This window comes from Pan troglodytes, chromosome 1 (genome assembly GCF_028858775.2).
Source record: "Pan troglodytes isolate AG18354 chromosome 1, NHGRI_mPanTro3-v2.0_pri, whole genome shotgun sequence".
NCBI lineage: Eukaryota > Metazoa > Chordata > Mammalia > Primates > Hominidae > Pan > Pan troglodytes.
In genome coordinates this window covers 131,613,406-131,636,279 of record NC_072398.2, presented here as the reverse complement: position 1 = coordinate 131,636,279, position 22,874 = coordinate 131,613,406, and positions in this window count along the sequence as shown.

Genomic DNA, 22,874 nt, shown 5'->3' with positions numbered 1-22,874 from the left:
CTGAGATGGAGTCTCGCTCTGTTGCCAGGCTGGAGTGCAGTGGTGTGATCTTGGCTCACTGCAATCTCTGCCTCCCGGGTTCAAGTGATTCTCCTGCCTCAGCCTCCCAAGTAGCTGGAATTACATGCACATGCCATCATACCCAGCTTATTTCTGTATTTTTAGTAAAGAGGGCATTTCACCGTGTTGGCCAGGCTGCTCTCTATCTCCTGACCTCATGATCTGCCCACCTCGGCCTCCCAAAGTGCTAGGATTACAGGTGTGAGCCACCACGCCTGGCTCATAAAGGGTTTTTTCTAGCAGGGCCTTTGTTTCTGGTTAAAATACAAATACAGTACATCTAGGAGAGGTATCACAGATTAGTCAGTTACATTTCAGAATGATGTTTTTAATGACTCCTTTTCTGATAACTTATTTTGATAGTTAAGAGAGAGTAGAATCAAAAGCTGTGGGTTGTGAAAGGTAAATAGGAAAAGGAGCAAAAAGAAAAAAGAAAGAAGTTTGGAGGCTTGAGGAAACAGCTTCAGATTTAGCAATTTGGGCTCCTGCTTATAAATCTTCATGTCCGTATTGATATGTTACTAATAGCATATTGGTACATTAGTATAAGTGGTATTATACATCTCACTTAAAACAGTGGTCTTCAATCTTCAGCTACACAGAATCACCTACAGAGGTTTTATAGCTCCAGATGTCCTAGGTACACCCCAAACCAATTACATTAGAGACCCTAGAGATGGGGCCCAGGCAGTAGTGGTTGTTAAATCTCCACAGGTGATTCAAATATGTAGCCAAGCTTGCGAATCACTGACATGTTCTCTTGGCTTCAGCTCTCTTTCATAACAATAAAGCATCAGCTAGACAATCCCTGAGCATTCTTTCCAGTCCAAGTTCTTCAATTCTGTGATAATGCATGAAAAATTTCCCTTTTCTTTCACTGCTCGCAAAACCGAAGCAAATCCACTGAGTTATTTTCTGCTTTGGCTTTGTGACTTAGGTAAATACAAATGTTCTCCAAAGTTTATATTGTTTCATAAGATGTTTTCCATCCCTGCTCACCTAGACATTCATCAGAGGAAAGGGGGAAACAGCTATTAGCTGTCCAAAGAAAAGCATAAGTCTAACACGAAACATATTATAAAAACAAACACTTTACAAGTGGGATGAGCCCTTTTTGTAAACACAGGAAACACCTGCTTATTGATGCTTTGCTATTGTGGAAGTTTTGTGTAAGTGTTTTCATAATTACAGATTCATATTCCATATATGTTAAGCAAAACTGTTTGCATGACTCATTTGGAAAAGACTTTGAAGTCTCTTGCTTAAGACCTAACAGTGCTCTCTTCTCTTCCTTTCTCTCTCCCCCAGAAGAGATGCCTAATGAGAAACGCCAAGATTGGCCACATGAACTTTCACAGAGAGGCTCTGGGAAGGAGAAAGCCTGGAAGTCAGGCCCATCTGCACAGCACACTCACCTGCTGTGAGTCATTCAGTCCATGTCAGGCATTTTTTTCCCACAGCTCTTCCTACCTCACAGATGTGATATTAAAGAGCTATATAATGTGTAAGACACTCCAAGGTACTGTGAAGCAAGAAATGAAATAAATATAGGATCTTTACCTTGCCAAAAAGCAACATCTCAGAATTTGCCAAGCCACCTGCTAAGGTCAAGTCATTTGTCATCTGAAGCAAACTGCCTCTATTAAAGACAAATGGCATAATATCCACAGCCCCCTCCCCAGGAAACCTTCAATATGGTTCACTTATATTCTCCTTAAACATAGCTGCATATTCAGACCTTCTCAACCTTGAGCATATCTTTGTTCCACCAGCAAGATCCTCTGCCTTTTTTTCTGCCCTGTCTCCACTTTTCCCTCTACCCCCACTCCTCACTATGGAAATACAATACATCATTCAAGCTCCCGTTTAATTAATAGCAGCTACTTTATTGAGCATGTTCCAGGAACTTAGCTGAATGCTTTTCATGCATTTGTTTACCTAATTCTTCCAACATATCTACAAAATAAGTTTTATTAAGCCAGTTGAGTCAAAGACAATCAAAACTCAAAGAGGGAAAATAACTTGCTCAAGATCACAAAACCAAGATTCAAACCCAGGCCTATCTTGCTCCAAAGCTGATTCTATTACCCACTACATTGCACTGTCACTCTTTCCACAGAAGGGTGAAAACTTTCTTGATGACCCTACCATGCAGCAATTTCTCCCCAGTTGAAATCAAGCTCCCCTCCAGTATATGTTTTTACATGTTGCATAGTCTTGATCACTATTTTATATTGCTATTTAATTTAAAATGAATGTTTTGTTTCTTTCCCTAAGTATATTACAAGCCTATTAAAGCCACAGAACTATTCAAAGTGCCTAACACAATGCACTTACATTCTGTAGGCACATACAAAAACTGGTCTTATTTTCAGTCGTGGTATATGCTTTTGTTACCCTTTTATCACCTAGCACATTGCTATGTACAGTAGTCTAACCGAGACAATAAATCCTTCCCATTTGTGTAGAGCACAAATGGAGGAATTAAATAACAAGGCATGAGGTGAAGAAGACTAGTAAAGGTGTAATTGAAGATGAACCTATCTATCTACTTTTGGGTCATCTTGGGTTATGATTTTAATGTTGATAAGAGCTATCAGAACTTAAGAAGCATTTCTTTTTTATAATGCACAGAATACCAAAATACTGATATTAGACAGTATTCCATATTTGCATAAATTATAATTTCTAATCAGTTATTAATATTTACTAGTGTCTGTGCAGAATGTTTATCAATATGTCATAGCACAAAGGTAGAAACAAGCACAAAATAAATTAACACAGTATTTTACATTTTAAGAATAATCAGCCAGGCGCGGTGGCTCATGCCTATAATCCTAACATTTTGGGAGGCCAAGGCAGGCAAATCACTTGAGGTCAGGAGTTCAAGACCAGCCTGGCCAACATGAGAAACCTCTGTCTCTATTAAAAATACGAAAATTAGCTGGACATGGTGGCACACACCTGTAATCCCAGCTACTCAGGAGGCTGAGGCAGGAGAATCACTTGAACCCAGGAGGCAGAGGTTGCAGTGAGCCGAGATTGTGCCAATGCACTCCAGCCTGGGCAATAAAGCAAGACTCCATCTCAAAAAATACAATTTTTTTTAAAAAAAAGAATAATGAACACAAGATTTTTCTATGCAAAGCGATTTGGTAAATTAACAAAAATATTTAGAAAAGTCAGAAAGAAAAACACTCTAGCCAGGCAAACTTAGAAAACTGAGGGAAAACTTTTAGAGCTTGTTAAGTAGATAATTACTTAAGATGAAAGAGTAAATTATATAAAAGAGAACTTATTGATGAACAAAAATAAATCTCATTCTAAGAGATAAGAATAACTGGCATGCAGGAGATACTGACTCACAAAGCTTCCTGTACCAACCAGAGTATCATTTTTTCAAATAGGAGAGGAGTGAAGGTTATGCACTGTGGCTTAATAGTGTGTATGAAATTACTCTGATGCTCATTTTTCTGATTCCAAGACTCTTGACTAAGAATGTTCAAGCTCTTATTTGAGACCATAAAATAGAATATGAAAATAAATAACTTGAAATAGAGAGGCAGGCATCTCAGCGAGTAGCCCATATGCACTCACCCCTAAACCAGTCCCGAGTACCTCCTCAGTAACACACCCTCTTCAGCGTGGTAGAAATATGAAGCCAGTACATGACACAGGAAGACTGGAATATGATATTTATCTTACTCTTGTCTACTGTTTAATGTGTAAGAGTGTAAAGGGTATTCTTCCCTTATTTATGAGTTTGTTTCCCTTTGTGTAGAATGTAGTATAAGTCCATCATATATAATATACAAGTGTGATGTATACATATATGCATTTTCATGCTGTTAAACATTATTTCTAAACATGATTAATGATGGCTGCCTTGTCTACTGTTTTAGTGTGTGAGAGTGTAAAGAGTATTCTTCCCTTATTTATGAATTTGTTTCCCTTTGTGTAGAATGAGGTAATATCTATTTACTTTCCTTCAAAGTTCTCAGGAATGACTCATGAAAAAGGTTCTTCAATTTAGCCAGTACACTAAAATGTTTTCAATAACAAATAATTTCCTTTATGCCTGTAGAACATTTCATCTGCATATAACTACAATTTGGACTCTCAGTACACATTTTCTATTTCTTGCTAATGCCCATGAGACTTTCAGGAGTTAGAACTATAGGTTCTACCATTTCCTGGCCTTTCTGTATCTATAGATTTTCTAGTCATGTGATCTTACAGTCACCTTAGTTTAGTGAAGGTAGCTCCAGACATGGCGTCAAATGACCCATGTTCAAATTTCAGCTATGCTTTTCATTGTTAGCCTTGTGACCTGGACTAAACCAAGCATCTCCCCGAGCCTCAGCATCTTTTCTATAAAGAGGAGAAACAATACCTGCCTGCACTTACCCACAGGATTGTAATGAGACTCAAGATGAAAACTATGCAAAAATGCTGCATAAATCACATCTCTGTAGCAGGAATTTTCTTGCTATTTTTAGTTGCTTGCAACCCTTTTTTCCCTATTATCAAGCAATAGCTACTATCAAAATTTTCATTGGTTTTCTTCCGGTTTTTAGTTTCTACAGTATGTATATATGTGTTTATGTATGTATAGATGTACTTTGTAAAATATAGTATTTTATTGTAATACAATTATGTATTATAATAGTTTTATCCTACTTTTACAAAATGTATTTTATAATACACATGCAATTTTATATATTTTATAATGTATTATGGTAAAATTATGTATTATACATGCATATATAATGACATATGTGTATATATATGTCCCTAGATTAATAAAAGTTCTTCCAAATAACAGCTTTGTATAAGTCCATCATATATAATATATAATAAAGTGTGATATATACATACATGCATTTTCATGTTGTTAAACATTATTTCTAAACCTGGTTAATGATGGCTGCCTTAAAAATATGGTGAGTTTTTTTTTATTCTACCACACAAGTAAACTATAATTTATTTGATCATTCCCTATTTTTAACTCATTAGGAATACTTTTTCCCAGGTTTTCCCAGGTTTTTGTTTTGGGTTTATTTGTTGTTGTTGTTGTTGATGATGATGATGACGGTACTGGGTTTATTTGCTATATAACAATACTGTAGTAAACGTATCTGTGCAAAAATCTCTGATTCCATGGGGGAGATTTCTAGAACGGAAATCACTGGATCAAAGATATGGAGTTTTCTGAGTCCCTTTCTAACATACTGTCAAATTCTGTTTCTGAAGCATTGTACTATACAACGTAAAATGCAATCAATGTTACAGTAACCTTGTCAGAATTATTACCTATTTCAATCATTACTAATGTCACAGGCCAAAAATAATATATCTTTATTATTTATGTTTATGTGATTATTAGTGAAGTTGAAAACTTGTCATGTTTATTGATTTTAATTATCTCTGCCTAGAATTATCTCCTCTCATTCTTGCTCCAATTTCAATATTTTCTTTATTGATTTATGTGTCATTTACACTTCAGTGAGATTAATTTCTTTATTTTTCTTATAAAATTTTTCAAATTGTCATCTGCGTTGTAACACTGCTTATGATTTTTTTATATTGTGTTTTAAATTTATGTTTTTTGAAATCAAATTCACTAGCCATTTTCTTCCATTGCTTTCTTTTTATGCTTTGTGAATTAAGTAAAGGGAATTCCTACCGCATCCATATATCTATTCATTCTTTTACTAAAAACCAGCCCCTATGTTCAAAGACTTAGCAATCTAGAATAAAGTTAAAGCTGAAGATGCTGATTGTTGCCATTCTGCTAGGAAGCCAGTTTGAAACCATCAGCCAAGAGATTATTAAGTATTTTTGGTACAGGAGGAGTTGGCACCAACCCAGACATAGCTCTATTTATAGGCAGCACAGATACCTCCTGTGCTGTGGCTTTTAGCCAATGCTGAGGACCCAGAAGTTCTAACACTTGTAAAGCACGTCTGTACCAGTGATCGTATAAGTCAGAGGGGGTCAGGCTCAGGGCTAGTTGATACCTGGGGAACGATGAGAACAGAGAATAGGACACCACCACCAGAATCAGCTCTACTGGAGGAGAGTAGTTTGCAAATGTCTAGCACGCAGAAATTGTCATTAGAAAAATGAGTCTAAAAGCAATTCATGACCTTCCAATTCTAAGGTTCTCTCTCTCACTGTTCTCTGGCTGTATTCAACTCTATGCTGAGTAAGGACAAGCCTCTTGCTTGCCTTATATTTAAATTCTACACTCCTGTCTTTAGAAATACCCCTGGACAGGCAAACTTGCTTCCTCAGCAGCAGGAAGATTAATCATGGCTAGTAACAATAATACTTAACATCAATTAAGCTATTTTTATAGTCCAGACCCTGTTCTAAGCCTTTAATATTCATCACACCCTTCAAACTCTTTGAACTTATAAGAACTATAATTTTCTCTATTTTATAGTTAAAGAAACTGAAGCATGGAAAAGTTAAGTAGCTTGTCCAAGGTTGAGCCAAGACTTGAAACCAGACAGCCTGGTTCCAGAGTTGGCACCCTTATGATATTCTATGTTATTCTGTATTAATATAACGCAAATTTTGAGAACAAGTGTTAATTTTAATTTATGTATGTGGAAAGACATATACATATATTTATATATATGAAAAGATATATAAATATTATGCCCTTGGATATCTATCTTTACTTATTCTGGTCAGTGGAGGGGGAGGGTTAGAAATTAATTAAATAATTCTTGGATTTTCCAGGCCTCTGACGTTCCCACCTTCTGATGCTTCCATCAGAAAACAGAAGGGAACAAAGGAAAAAAACACACACGGCAATTTTGCTACAGTTTGAACTTAGTTCTGCTTGGAGTTGGCTTTAAAGGGACAAGAGAACGGATATACTGGTCAAAGTAACATCAGTTTTATGTAACCACCCAGTCATCACAGGTGCTTCCGTTGGTACCAGCTTAGAGCTGAACAGTGGAGGGTGCAGAGTGTGTATGGGTAAATTCCCAAGAGCAACACAATTTTAGCCATCTCTGAGTGAACTTTGCCAGATGGCAAGGCTGTTATTGGGTTGTGGTGTCATTGTATTGTTCTTGGGAATTCACCCATACACAGTCTGCACCCTCCACTCTTCAGCTCTAAGCTGGTACCAAGGGAAGCACCGGTGATGGACACTTATCCCTATAATCCCTTTCTCTTCCCACCCGGTACCCCGCACAGACTCGAGCTTTCTCGTGGCTGCTGTTTCAGAAATATTCATGGCCAATTCGCTGCTCGAGGCCTCACACAGTGAGCAGGAGAGGTGACTCCTGCCATCAATTTGCCTCTCATCGTCTCATTCCCGCCACTCTATCCTCCACAGCACTGCTGGCATTTTCCGTTTGTGAATTTAATCACATTCCTTCCATTAAAATTATCCTGTAGGCTGGGCGCAGTGACTCATGTCTGTAATCCCAGCATTTTGGGAGGCCGAGGAGGGCAGATCACTTGAGGTCAGGGGTTCAAGACCAGCCTAGCCAACATGGCAAAACCCTGTCTCTACCAAAAATACAAAAATTAGCTGGGCCTCATGGCGGGCGCCTGCAATCCCATCTACTCGGGAGGCTGAAGCAGGAGAATCGCTTGAACCCACGAGGCGGAGGTTGCAGTGAGCCGAGATAGTGCCACAGCACTCCAGCCTGGGCAACAGAGTGAGACTCTGTCTCAAATAATAAATAATAAAATAAAATAAAATAAAATTCTCCTATAGATTCTCATCTCCTGTGGGATAGAATCTAACCTCCCCGACACAGGATACAAGACCCTTGAGGCTCTAGCTTCACCTCCCCCACCCTTGAGGTTTGCATTCTAAGCTTCACAACCTTCTTGTAAGTCCTCAAATATGCTTTGCTATCCCACAGTTCTGTGTCTTTGCCTAATCTGTTTCTCTCCTGGAGTGTCCCCCACCGTCCGACACCCACGTGAACATACACTTTATATGATTTACATCTTTGGATCTCATTTTAACTTCTGCCTCCTATGTGAAGCCTCTCTCACTGCATCAGCCTACTTTATGTCATTCAGAAGAACTAATTGTGTTCCAAACCTGCCTCCCATGTGCATGTATCACCTTGTGTGCTAGTTGCTTGTGTATCTGTCTCCCACTTAGATTGTGATCTCCTTAAAGAGGGGACTATAATTTCCACCTTTGCAAATGGCATTTAATAAATATGTATTTATTGGAAGGGTAGATGAATGGATGGCTCAAAGAAAGAATGGATAAATAGTATCGTTTACACAGTGATAATTGCTTACATTTGTATTCTTTAAAATTAGCAAAAACACCAGTTTATATAATCTCACTTAAACGTGACAACAAATCTCTGAGATAGGTATTACTGACAATTTACACATAAGGAAACAGATTCAGAAAGGTTAAGACACTTGCCAGAGGTCACACACTTTTGGTCATACCAAAATCATAAAAATGATTTAAATGTATTCATTTACTGGTCCATAAATTTATAGAGTTTTACAGCTGGAAGACTTCCCTAGTCAATCCCTTTTATTGGAACCATGAAAAACTGAGGCCCAGAGACTTAAACAATTTCTCAAATTTGCACCACTTATTAGTGGCAGACTCACAGCTGGTAAAAAAAAAATGCTTTATGGCTCTTAATTCTAATTTTCTAGGTTCATAAATCTAGGCTCTTACACTCACTGACTGTAATGATTTTAAACGAATTGCTTAACCTCACTGTGTCTGTTTCCTATAGTGATAAATGGGGCTAATAATAGTACCTACCTAACAGGCTTGTTATAATGATTTAAATGAGATAATCCATGGGAAACTCTTACAAGAGTGTCTGATCATTGTGAGTGCTTTAAAAATGTTAGCTATTAATCTTCATCATTTTACTCGGGTTGGTTCTGCCTCCTCCATGAATCAAGAGCATTAAAGAGGTGCTAGTGTAGTGGTAGCAGTCACATTCAAGGGAAAGAAGGTAAAAGGCAAAAAACAATATCATTCATGTGACAGAACGGAAATAGTAAGTTAGAGCACTGGAAGAAATTATGGGAAAATGATAGAAAAATCCTACCCTGAGGTCACAGGCAAACAAATTGTGTTAGGCTTTTCCTTCCCTGAAACTATTGAAACTACCCACTTTCTGAGGGAAGCAAATTAATATGAACTACATTGAGAGGTTGAAAAATAATAAAGCAATCAGTAACCCTTTCCATTACTTATCTTCCCCCTTTGAATAATTAGTTTTATTCCTGTCTCTGCTAACTTAAATAGATAAATGTACAAATATATATACATAAAATATAACCAGCAATAATTGCACTGCCTTATCTATTGAAGGACCGTTAGACTATAAACATTGCCTCTCCTATTGAGTTCCATCAAGCTGGTTTTCTCTAGAAGTAAGGATTCTCCACAGTTTTCATTTATCAGCCTCATCAACATTGCATTTATATCTTGCTAGTCTAGCTTTCAGTAACAGTCAGATAAGGCTGGGATGTAGTAACAAACACAGTTAGCTTACGAGAGTTGAAGTCCATTTCTCACCCATGGTTCACTGCAACTTTGCGTCTCTTCTCATTCTGGGATGAGCCTGAAGGAGCAGCCTCCTTCTGAATCAATTGTAAGCATTGCTGCAAAGAAATGAGGGTGTTCATGTTTCAACCAGCTGTCAAAGATTCTGACTGGGTGTGATTCATATCAGATCTGCCAACCTTCATTGGCTGAAGCAAGTCACATGACCAAGTCTGTCTTCAGTAAGATGGGGAAGTAGATATTGATCAATAGTAATACAACCTATTACTTTATTTTTGCTTTGAGGCAGGGTCTCACTCTGCCACTCAGGCGGGAGTACAGTGGTGAGATCCTGGTTCACTGCAGCCTCAACCTCCTTGGCTCAAGTGATCCTCCTGCCTCAGCCCCCTGAGTAGCTGGGATGACAGGCATGTGCCACCATGCCTAGCTAATTTTTACTTTTTTATTTTGTTTTTTTTGTCACAACAGAGTCTCACTATGTTTCCCAGCCTGTCTCAAACTTCTGGGCTTAATCAATCCTCCTGCCTGGGCCTCCCAAAGCTCTAAGATTATAGGTGTGAGCCACCACATCCAACCCTGTCACACATTTTTACTCACTACTATGGTTGATTCTTTCTTCCCGAGTATCAGTAGATTCTGTTTTTCCAAAATAAATGTAAATTGTCTTTACCATCCTTCCTGCTTATTTCTGTGAGACTCCTGATGAGTTCTGTGAAGTTTTTTGTTTGTTTGTTTGTTTGTTTGTTTGTTTTGAGATGGAGTCTCACTACGTCACCCAGGCTGGAGTGCAGTGGCACAATCTCCTCTCACTGCAACCTCTGCTTCCTGGGTTCAAGTGATTCTCCTGCCTCAGACTCTCGAGTAGCTGGGACTACAGGCATGTGCCATGATGCCCGGCTAAATTTTTTTGTAGTATTAGTAGAGATGGGGTTTCACCGTGTTGGCCAGGCTGGTCTTGAACTCCTGACCTCAAATGATCCACCAGCTTTGGCCTCCCAAAGTGCTGGGATTACAGGCATGAGCCACCATGCCCAGCCAGTTCTGTGAAGTTTGTATTGAACATATTGCTGCCCCAAAGAGGACACATGTTATATAAAGACCAGATGTTTTGTTTTTTTTTTTTTTTTTTTTGCTTAGATTAGATTATCAGATTACTAAATGAATTTATTCTAAAGTAAATTCTCATGAATTTCTATATTGTTTCTCCATTCTCTATTAGACTAGTGAATTTCTCTTTTTATCTTCTAAATCTTTTGACTCATAGGCCTGACATTTATATTCATTACATTTTTTGTTTCACAAATATTTGCTAATAAAATGATTAAAAGAAACTGAGTAAATCTCCTAAAATAAAAATAATAGCCATGAATCCCAACTCTACCGACAAACTGTTCTGTAATATTAAAAAGGGCCGGTTTATGCCTTTGGGTTTAGAAATTGATGATGTCATTCTTAATGGAATTGGTGAGAGATTGAAGAGTGTTCATTATTTAATGACTGTAATGGGCTCTGAAAGCCTTCTGCAATTCATGTGACTTACAATGCCAAGCCATCAAAATCAAGAGGAAAAATAAAATTACCCTGGAAGTCATTATTTCCATGAGTCAGGGAAAAACTAACTTCTACATAATTTACCTCACACATAGTTTCCAAATTATATCCACCAATTTGAGTTTGTAACATATTTTTACCCAAATTACCTAGATTCACCTCAATTCAGTACTCTATCTCGGTGAAATGAACCAGAATCAGATCTAAGGTGGGACAAGTTACTTTCTTCAGGGGCTCCATAAAAGTCACAGTTTGGCCAAACCCATCTATAGCAGTGTTTCTCAACTTTTTTTTCTCATCATCATTCCCTTAAGGATCTTTTTTTGATTTTTTTCCTAATGCCCTTCCATGCAAATTTAATAGCACAGATATACGTTGTACCAGATTACTTATTTTATATATACATATATATATATGCTTTATACATAAAAAGTAAGAGTTATATTTTGCCCAGCCATGAACCTAAAGGAAGTTTTTATGTCTGAGGATTTGCTCCCTATGGACATTTCAAAATAACTAAGTAGAATAGTAGAGATCTAGGTAATTAGGCTTTGCTCTATGTTTTGGAAGATGATTTTTCTCTTTCTAAAGTTAAAACAAAAGATTTTAATTTAGACAAAATCATTTTAAATTCAAAGCTATGGATTTTCTTTTTGGAGTTAATGTAATCCCAAACAATGATAATTGGGCTTTATGTCATTTTGTGAAAATGCTTTTGCACATTTTATGTGTCCTCCAGTGTCACAGAGTAGCATTTTATTCATTTTGATGACATAATCTTTTATTTAGACAATGCTTGTACAGAGAAAAAATGTTACACTATGAGAAGATTACAGACAGCCAAGCATAATTCCAAATAGACCACTCAGTCCCTAAAACAGACTTTTATTCATAGCCAAAAGAAGCCCATGTCGTCCATTACTTTATTGTCTTTAAGGAGCTTAAGGACCAGCCATGTAAGCTTCCCTTTCATATCCCATACATGTCTTGACATCTTTGTGGAGGTCATCATCTTTCATCAGCCCACCTGATGTCCCCACATGGGGGAGGCCTCATTATGCAGCAGCCCTGCCACTTTAAAATTATGAATTATGTACAAAGTACATGGATTTCACAAGTCTTCCAGTGCTATGAAATTAGGGATAACAAACCTTTTTCTGGGAGGTGTTTTGCTTCTAGAGACCAAATTATTAAGCAAACTTAATCAAATCTTTGGCAGTTTTTGTGCATCATTTTCCTCTTCTTCTGAAATAGAAACAATAGAAGTCCTAGCCGGAGCAATCAGGCAAGACAAAGAAATAAAAGCACCCAAATTGCAAAAGAGGAAATCAAACTATCACTGTATGCCAGTGATGTGATCATATACCTAGAAAAGCCTAAACACTCCTCCAAAAGACTCCTAGATTTGATAAATGAATTCAGTAAAGTCTCAGGTTACAAAATCAATGTACACAAATCAGTAGCACTGCTACACACCAATGACAACCAAGCTGAGAATCAAATCAAGAACTCAATCCCTTTTGCAACAGCTGCAAAAACAAACAAAAAAATACCTAGCAATATACTTAACCAAGGAGGTGAAAGATTTCTACAAGGAGAACTACAAAACACTGCTGAAACAAATCATAGATGACACAAACAAATGAAAATGCATCCCATGCTCATAGATTGGCAGAATCAATAAATGTCATGAAAATGACCACACTGCCCAAAGCTATTTACAGATTCAATGTAATTCCTATCAAAATACCAACATCATTGTTCACAGAATTAGACAAAAAGTCCTAAAATTTGTATAAAACCAAAAAGGAGCCCAAATAGCCAAAGTAATTCTAAACAAAAAGAACAAATCTAGAGGCATCACATTACCTGACTTCAAATTATACTGCAAGGCTATGGTTACCAAAATAGCATGGTACTAGTACCAAAGTAAATACACAGACCAATGGAACAGAATAGAGAACCCAGAAATAAAGCCAAATACTTATAACCAACTGATCTTTGACAAAGCACACAAAAACATAAACTGGGGAAAGGATACCCTATTCAATAAATGGTGCTGGGAAAACTGGATAGCCACATGTAGAAGAATGAAACTGGATCCTTATCTCTCACCATATACAAAAAACAACTCAAGATAGATTAAAGGCTTACATCTAAGACCTGAAATCATAGAAACTGTAGAAGAGAACCCGAGGAAAAACTCTGCTGGACATTGGCCTAGTCAAAGAATTTATGACTAAGACCCCAAAAGCAAATGCAACAAAAACAAGAATAAATAAATAGGACCTAATTAAACTAAAAAGCTTCTGCACGGCAAAAGAAATAATCATCAGAGTAAACAGACAACCCACAGAACGATAGAAAATATTTGCCAACTATGCATCTGACAAAAGCTAATATCCAGAATCTACAAGGAACTCAAACAACTCAGAGAGAAAAAACAACAACAAATAATTCCATCAAAGAGTAGGCAAGTGACATGAATAGGCATTTATCTAAAGAAGATATATAAATAGCTAACAAACATATGAAAGAATGCTCGACATCACTAATCATCAGGGAAATGCAAATTAAAACCACAATGAGATACCACCTTACCCCAGCCAGAATGGTCATTATTAAAAAGTCAAAAAACAATAGATGTTGGCATGGATATGGTAAAAAGGGAATGCTTATACACGGCCGGTGGGAATGTAAATTAGTACAACCTCTATGGAAAAACAGTATGAACATTTCTTAAAGAACTAAAAGTAGACCTATCATTCAATCCAGCAATCCCACTACTGGCTATCTACCCAAAGGAAAAGAAGTCATTATATCAGAAGGACACTTGTACACATATGTTTATTGCAGTACAATTCACAATTTCAAAGATATTAAACCAACCTAAGTGCCCATCAACCCATGAATGGATAAAGAATATGTGAGATATATATACCATGGAATACTACTCAGCCATAAAAAAGAATGACATATACTGTATATTCTCACTTGAAAGTGGGAGCTAAAAAAATTATTTCAACAACATAAAAGTTAGAAATTATTGAAAGCATGCTGAGTGTCATTTACTTTACTAAATTCTTTGCATGCACTGTTTCATTTATTCTACAGCCCTATGAGCAGATACTACTATTATCTTTATTTACAAGTTAGAAAATTAAGGCATCAAGAGGATATACAGTACATGTCATGGGGGATTGGTAATGAAGAAATGTTGGTCAAAGTGTAAAAAGTTTCAGTTAGACAGGATGAATAATTGCTGGAGCTATATTAAACAACATGGTGACTACAGTTAATAATTTACTATATGCTACAAAACTGCTAACAGAGGAGATCTTTTTTTTTGAGAGGAGATCTTAAATGTTCTCACAACACAAAAAAATGTTAAACATATGAGGTGATGAATATGTTAATTAGCTTGATTTAATTATTTCATAATATTTACCTATATCAAAACATCATGTTATACACTAGAAATACATATAATTAAACATTAATAAAGTTGGGAAACACACACACACACGCATACACACATACAACTAGGGAATATTGAAGCCATGATTTCACCCAATGCTCTTTATCATTACATACTATTGTATCTCCATGTTTTTCATTGGGAATTTGACTTCCATCACCAGCCCCAGTTTCAGCCCCGCTGCCAGCCTACTAGTTTTACCCTAGAAGCAAACAGAAGTTACTGAACATAACAGAGAGAACTAACTAGATGAAGTTATGTAGCAAGTTGGTTAAGAATTAGACTGCCAACTCCATTTTACTCCTATTTTACCTGGGCCATTTGTTTAGCCTTCTTGTGTTTGGTTTTCTCGTCTGTAAAATGGAAATGATGATAATGACATCTACTTGCAGGGCTATTGTAAGGATTAAATGAGATAATCCTCATAAAACATTTAGTATCTGCCACTTACATCATTTATTTGTGTTAACACACAAAGGCTACCTTTTTAAGCTTTGTATCCCTCGTGCCTACTTAATGCTTGGCTTATGGCAGATTCTAGATAATTGTTTGATGAATTCATGACAACAAGGTAGGTAAGGATTCATTATCAAAGAAGTGTAATCCCACATCACAACCAGGTTTCATAGAAAATGTAGTCAGAGAAATTATTAAGGTCAGATATTGAGTTACCTAAAGGAGAAATAGCAGATACAAGCAAAATAAACATGACCACTAGGGCTAAGAGCAAAATCTAGGTCAAAGCTGGTAAAAGCTAAGGGAATAGAAGCAGGGCATTGGAATATGGGTGCATGCACCAGATTATAAAAGGCGACTTGTCTGCCATTCTTCTTCCCTTCCTACTGTAAACAAACATTTGCTGGCTATTATCCATGTATCCAGAACTGTACTAGGCTCTGAGAATACAAGTAATAAGGCCATTGGAATTACTTGATTTGCCTATTTCCTTGTCATGCTTATTTGAACTGCAAAGCAGATTGCTACTAAAGTACAGAAGGATTTCTCCTGCCTTAATTTCTACTGAGGCACCAGTATGTTCTATATCATATGCCAAATTGAGTGTGAGACAGATCACCATATACAGAATGTGTCCCTACCAAAAAGTTAGAGAATTGGTTCCCTACGTCATCTCACTCACTTTGGACATATAAACGGGTTAGAGAGAGAGAAAAAATGAAAATGGAAAATAATTTGAGATTTCTGCAGAAAGAGCCATGCTCTAAGTTCCTCCCACTTACCCAGAACAGAGGAGTTTCTGGTATTACCTCACTTCTCTCTGCCATAGTGAATGGACTTTCAAAGACACCAGTTGAAGAACAGGTGTTTCCTGAAGTTGATGGGCATGGAGGACTGCAACCTGGTCTAGCTAAAGTGATCTTTTGGGGGACAAGGGTTGTGTGAGTGGTTTAGGTGGATCAGACCTGGGTGCCTTGGTAGAGAATGCTGGCATGGCATTGAGTTGGGTCCTGTGAGGTAGAGCCCCCTGGAGTAACAAAGAATCCCAGGATCAAGAAGCTAGAAGACATTGGATTCCTCCTAGGGACTGTGGAAGGGAGTCATCGTGGCTGTGCAATATAGAGATGACTCTGACAAGGTCAACAAACCTCAAGGTCAGGGGTATCCAGAAATGAGAATGCCAAAAGAACTCACAAAATGCCCACTGGAGAGAATCACCTTAGGAATAAACCCAACCCACAAGAACCAATGCATGACCTTTTCTACCCTAATACCTTTCCAAACCTCAACAGCATCAGAAACATGCTCAAAAGCTGAGATGAGATGATCGTTGAAGAGAATGACAGCAAAGCATAGAAAGACAGATGCCAACCATGACACTCTCACCACGTGGAGTTTTTCTTCTGCCCTTCCCTGCTCCAAAGGCAAATGGTAAAAAGTGCCCAATTTTTCAGCCATCCAATATTACCATAAAATTAGAAAATCCTAAATTTTCTGTATTTTTTTATGAGAATATACATTCACGTATTCAAATAATGATTAACAATTTTATGAGTCATTGTGGTATACAGAGCACTTCCACTATTCATTGCTCTTGCAATGTCCCCCATGAATCATATCAGCTAGAAGAAGGCCTGACTTGGGAAAATGAACACATCTGGCATTGAATTAAGCTCAGTTTGTATTAACATCTTAAACTTGGCAAATCTTATTTATTCATTGAAACTATGTTTGTTTTTGTGTTTGTGTTTGTTGTTGCTGTGTTACTTTTTTTTTCTTTTGACAGAGGGTCTTACTCTGTCACCCCAGCTGGAGTGCAGTGGCACAATCTCAGCTCACTACCACCTCCACCTCCCAGGCTCAAGCCATCTTCCCGCCTCAGCCTCCCGAGTAGCTGCGACTACAGGGGCGTGCCACCACACCCAGCTTACTTTTGTATTTTTTGTAGAGACACGGTTTCACAATGTTGCCTAGGCTGGTCTCAAACTCCTGAAATCAAGTGATTCCCTCAACCTCAGTCTCCCAAAGTGCTAGGATTACAGGCATGAGCCACTGTGCCTGGCTAGGTTTGTTTCTTTTTTTTTTTTTTTTTTCCCCAGTCTGTGACTTGTTTGTTTGTTTGTTTGTTTGTTTGTTTTTTACTCTTTTTTTATATTTTAAGTTATAGGGTACATGTGCACAACATGCAAGTTTGTTACCTATGTAAACATGTGCCATGTTGGTTAAAAGAGAAGGTAGGATATGCTAATACTTAAGTGTCAGCAGAAAAGTTATGGAACCTACCCAAGTTCTGATTAAGCAGCAAGAGATCATTTCTTTCATTGGATGTCTGAAATAGCAGTTAAAGGAGATAATAATAAAGTCGTGTTTATTTTACATGTCATTAGTCATGTTTTTCCAAAAAGGTCTAATCTCGCAACTAATCTCTCTCAATCTCTCTCTCTGTCTCTCTCTGTCTTTCTCTCTCTCTCTCTCCTGTGTGTCTGTCTCTCTCTTTCTCAAGGGTCTTTGAATTTATCATTAAAAGGAATTTTAAAAAATAATATTATAACATGCCAACATAGGCAAATAACATACTCAACACAATTGAATTTGCAGCCTCTATTAGGCAGTGTTCTGTTGCAGAGAACAGAACTCGCACACAAAGCACGTAGCCCAAATAGCATCTTGCACATACTAAGTGCTCCATGAATAAAAGCTACTATTACTTTAAACACTACCTCTTGTGCATTGCTGAGGGATAAGCCATTCCTCATTTTTTCTCTTTATATGCTGTTCTGCCTGCTACTTACAAAGAAATATATTATGCTTTCTCTTTTAACTCATACCTTTTATTTGCACATACCAAGACTCTTTCTAATCATTAGAAATAATAAATTACTCTTGCGCATTCCAAACCCTGAAGAAAGTTAAATATTTACAAAGTTCTGCATGGTAAATAAAGAACAATTCATGGAGATCGGCCCTATAAGAATGATTCTTTATACACTTTTGGAAAGCTCCATCAGAAATTTTCGCCTCAACATTACAGGAATAATTCATCTTACCTTTAATGTTATCACTGCTTTTAACTTCCTTGTGGACCCATGCAAGAATGAAATGCAGCAAAATTAACAGGAGCTACTAGTCAAACTCGTATTCTTCCATAGTCTAAATTTTTTGTTGCTGTCAATTGCAATCGCTTGAGTAACAAACTAGGGTGAAGCAAAATTTCTTCCCGTTTTTCTTCTAACCTTCCCTGTTCCAAAGCCAAATGGTAAAAACTGCCCAATTTTTCAGCCATTCAATATTACCATAAAATTAGAAAATCCTACATTTTCTGCATTTTTATGAGAACATACATTCACAGATTCAAATATTCAAATAATGATTAACAATTTTATGAATCTTTATGGTATACAGAGCACTTCCACTATTCATTACTCTTGCAATGAAGAGTACTTGCAATAAAGTCTAGCCCCCATGAGCCAGATTTTATTATTTCAAATTTAAGATTAAGATTAAAATTAAAATATTTAAGATTAAAATTAATCTTAACTTTAAGATTAAGAAAACAAAGTGTAAGATCAAGAAAGTAATAAATGCTGGAATTATTATATAACTCAACTATTAGACCTCTGAACCGAAATTCCTTGTTCATTTCAGTATTTCATCCTTTTTAAGTGTCTTCAAAGAAAAAAAGAAACTGCTTTCTGCTTTTCCTGAAAATTAGTCATCTATAAAGAAGTGGAGTGATCTAGCAGTTAGGACACATGAGGAGGACAGAGGGAACTCTGATTCTTCTTTTATACTTATTGAATGACCAGGAAATACAGCAAATACTCTCTAGGCCTTCAGACTTCCTCTTGTGAATAGACATTTTCACTGCCTTCTGGGGAAGCTAATGAGACTGGGAAGGGAGAAGATAAGGGTGAGGAGGTGTAACCGATCTTGCAAAAAAAGTAGAACGGATTTCAGCCTTTCCAACTGTGCAGCTTAGCATAGATCTTGGCAGGTGGTATGAACAAATTAAGGCAGGCTACAGAGAGATGATTAGGAAGATCTCAGCAGAACACCCAAAAGCATCTCTTGATAGCTGCAAATCCATCATTAGGCAGGGCTAAGGAAGCTTCATAGACTGATTCTATTAGTCAAAAACTCTGGTGAAACTCCCATTGTGGGCTGACTCAGTATAGATGCAGTGTAGGCTGATCTGAAAGGATAAGGGATCTAAAGAAATAGAGAAAATGTTCATGAAGCACTTTGAACTCTTAAAAAATAAACACTGCTAACTATGAAGTGCCATCAGCAATGACTGTTTGTGGTGCTAGAAGGGTGATGTTAATCGTGCATTACAAGTAAACTTGTTTTGCTTACACCTACAAGAATAGTGGCTGATAAACCTGACTTACCAGATAGACATAGTTCTTAATCTCACTCTCACAAAGGAAAAGGTTTTATCATAACAGCATTGTTTGTTCTCTTTCTATGCCATACCTTAAAATTGCTCGCCTTCATCATTGCTTTGTGAGCTATGTTCTTCCTTTTTCTAAAGGCCTACAGTGAAGAGTTCTACCTCCAAATATTATCTTGCCTTCTTCCCCTATTAGCTACCTCCTCACCCTTCTCTTACCTAACGATCCCTTTCATTTACATTCACATTATTACACAGATATGTCCAAATTTAAGAAAGTTTAAGAAATAGAAAAAAATTTGAACTTATAAATATAGTAATCATGAGACATGTTTCTCAAATATTCCTTTGTTTTACAAAATATTAGCATAATCTTGTAAATATTCTCCAAAGTACACTTTAAAATGTTTAACATATCTTTAAGTGTATTACCAAGAACCATTCCAATTGCATAAAATGAGGTGCCCTTATATTATCTTCCTTTAGAGAGTCATTGGAAAGCAAAAACAAAACAAAACAAACAAAAAAAGAATAGGATCAGATGTAATCCTCAATATTGTGTTACCATGTTCTTATACTGTGTTGGCCTCAGCAACACTATGAAATGGGTACTACTAGGTCAGCCAATAGATTTAGCAAAACTTACAGCTTAGTTTTAATTCGACTTCACTACAAAGATCATTTCAGGCCCTGATTGCTTTTTGGCATGGACAATTTTGTATTTCCTCAACATACTAATGAGTCTTGGGATTTATAAAATGGGGGATTGGGTCATTTTAATACTCCACAGTCTACAAAAGACCACTCAACTCTAACCCATCCTTCAAAATCACAAGTAAATCATTGTGAAAAATATACTGGAGAAAAGTTTTGAACAGTTATTTCCTAACTATTTGCAAGGTATAATGTCTTGCACACAGAATTATTTCAATATAGAAACCAAAAGCCAATTTTACATTTGTCAAAATCCCCTCAGCATGCTTGTTCTCTTAAGCCCCTCCAAGACATGAAGAAAACCAACATTTTAGAATGGTCTAAAATTCCATCCCATGAACACCACAGGAAGCTCTGTTGCAGAAAGAAAATCATGCTTGACAAATACATACAAGCTAATTTCTCAATTAGGTTAGCAAAAGAAAAATATATTATCCTCCATAAAAAAAGTATCTGTGCTTCTGTCCATAACAGCAAAGACATGAAATCAACCCAAATGCCTAACAGTGATAGACTGGATAAAGAAACGGCGGTACATATATACCATGGAATACTATGCAGCCATAAAAAAGGAATGAGATTATATCCTTTGCAGAGACATGGATGGAGCTGGAAGCTATTATCCTCAGCAAACTAATGCAGGAACAGAAAACCAAGCACCGCACATTCTCACTTGTAAGTGGGAGCTGGGCGATGAGAACACACAGACACATGGTGGGGAACAACACACACTGGGGCCTGTCAGAGTGGAGTGGGGAGAGGGAGGGCAGCAGGAAGAATAGCTAATGCATACTGGGGTTTAACACCTAGGTGATGGGTTGATCTGTGCAGCAAACCACCATAGCACATGTTTACCTATGTAAGAAACCTGCACATCCTGCGCATGTACTCCTGAACTTAAAGTAAAAGTTGCAGTAAAATATTTGACAGAGTCTTGCTCTGTCACCCAGGCTGGAGTACAATGGCCTGATCTTGGTTCACTGCAACCTCTGCCTCCCAAGTTCAAGCGATTCTCCAGCCTCAGCCTCCCCCGTAGCTGGGATTACAGGCCACCACGCCCGGCTAATTTTTGTATTTTCAGTAGATATGGGATTTTGCCATGTTGCTCAGGCTGGTCTCAACTCCCGAGCTCAAAGTGATCCACCCACCTCTGCCTTCCAAAGCGCTGGGATTACTTCAGCGTCAGCCACTGCGCTCAGCCGATTTTTAAATTATCTTATCAAGTACTTCATCAAATTAAAATTCATTGAATTGTATTCAATTTCTCTACTGAAAAATTAATATGAAAGCAATCATATAGCATTCAGAAGTAAATAAATATTTAGAGAATTTTAAAGAAAAATCTATGCTTAACGTGGAGCCAACTTTATACTCTCACTTTTCTTTCCCTAGAAGATTTTACAACTAACAATCAAGGTGCTTCAAATTAATTAATGAGTGTCGGGCCAAGGTGAGGTCACTGCTGGGGAGGAGACAGCCTTAATGGCCTTAGCATCAGGAGACAGTTACAAAACAATCCCATGCCTTCTTCCAGATTCCAGAACTAACCAACTTGTGGGAAAATAAAGAGAGAAATGTAAGAGAAGAGTCCCTCCTAACCCACTAAAAAGCTATAAAATTTTATGTATTCTCACAGAGCTGTGGCTACATCTACATCACATATATAGTCTCTTTCCTTAAGATAAAAGAAGAGAAGTTACAGATCAAGACACGTTTCTTCAATTCTATCTAGCTCTGACCCAGTATATAGATATCATAAATTATTATTTTTTTTTATTTTTAGGTTCTGGACTCCCCCACTAAGATCATCAAATATCCAGCAACACTCAGTCTCCTTCAGATAATCCTGAAAAAGCTTGCTAGGGAGACATCACTCATCCTATGTTTTGATCTTTAGAAATCTATACCATCAGAGTGAACAGGCAACCTATAGAATGGGAGAAGATTTTTGCAACCTACTCATCTGACAAAGGGCTAATATCCAGAATCTATAAAGAACTCAAACAAATTCACAAGAAAAAAACAAACAACCCCATCAAAAAGTGGGTGAAGGATATGAACAGACTCTTCTCAAAAGAAGACATTTATGCAGCCAAAAAACACATGAAAAAATACTCATCATCACTGGCCATCAGAGAAATGCAAATCAAAACCACAATGAGATACCATCTCACACCAGTTAGAATGGCGATCATTAAAAAGTCAGGAAACAACAGGTGCTGGAGAGGATGTGGAGAAATAGGAACACTTTTACACTGTTGGTGGGACTGTAAACAAGTCCAACCATTGTAGAAGTCAGTGTGGCGATTCCTCAGGGATCTAGAACTAGAAATACCATTTGACCCAGCCATCCCATTACTGGGTATATACCCAAAGGATTATAAATCATGCTGCTATAAAGACACACGCACATGTATGTTTATTGCGGCACTATTCACAATAGCGAAGACTTGGAACCAACCCAAATGTCCAACAATGATAGACTGGATTAAGAAAATGTGGCATACATACACCATGGAATACTATGCAGCCATAAAAAATGATGAGTTCATGTCCTTTGTAGGGACATGGATGAAACTGGAAACCATCATTCTCAGCAAACTATCGCAAGGACAAAAAACCAAACACCACGTGTTCTCACTCATAGGTGGGAATTGAACAATGAGAACACATGGACACAGGAAGGG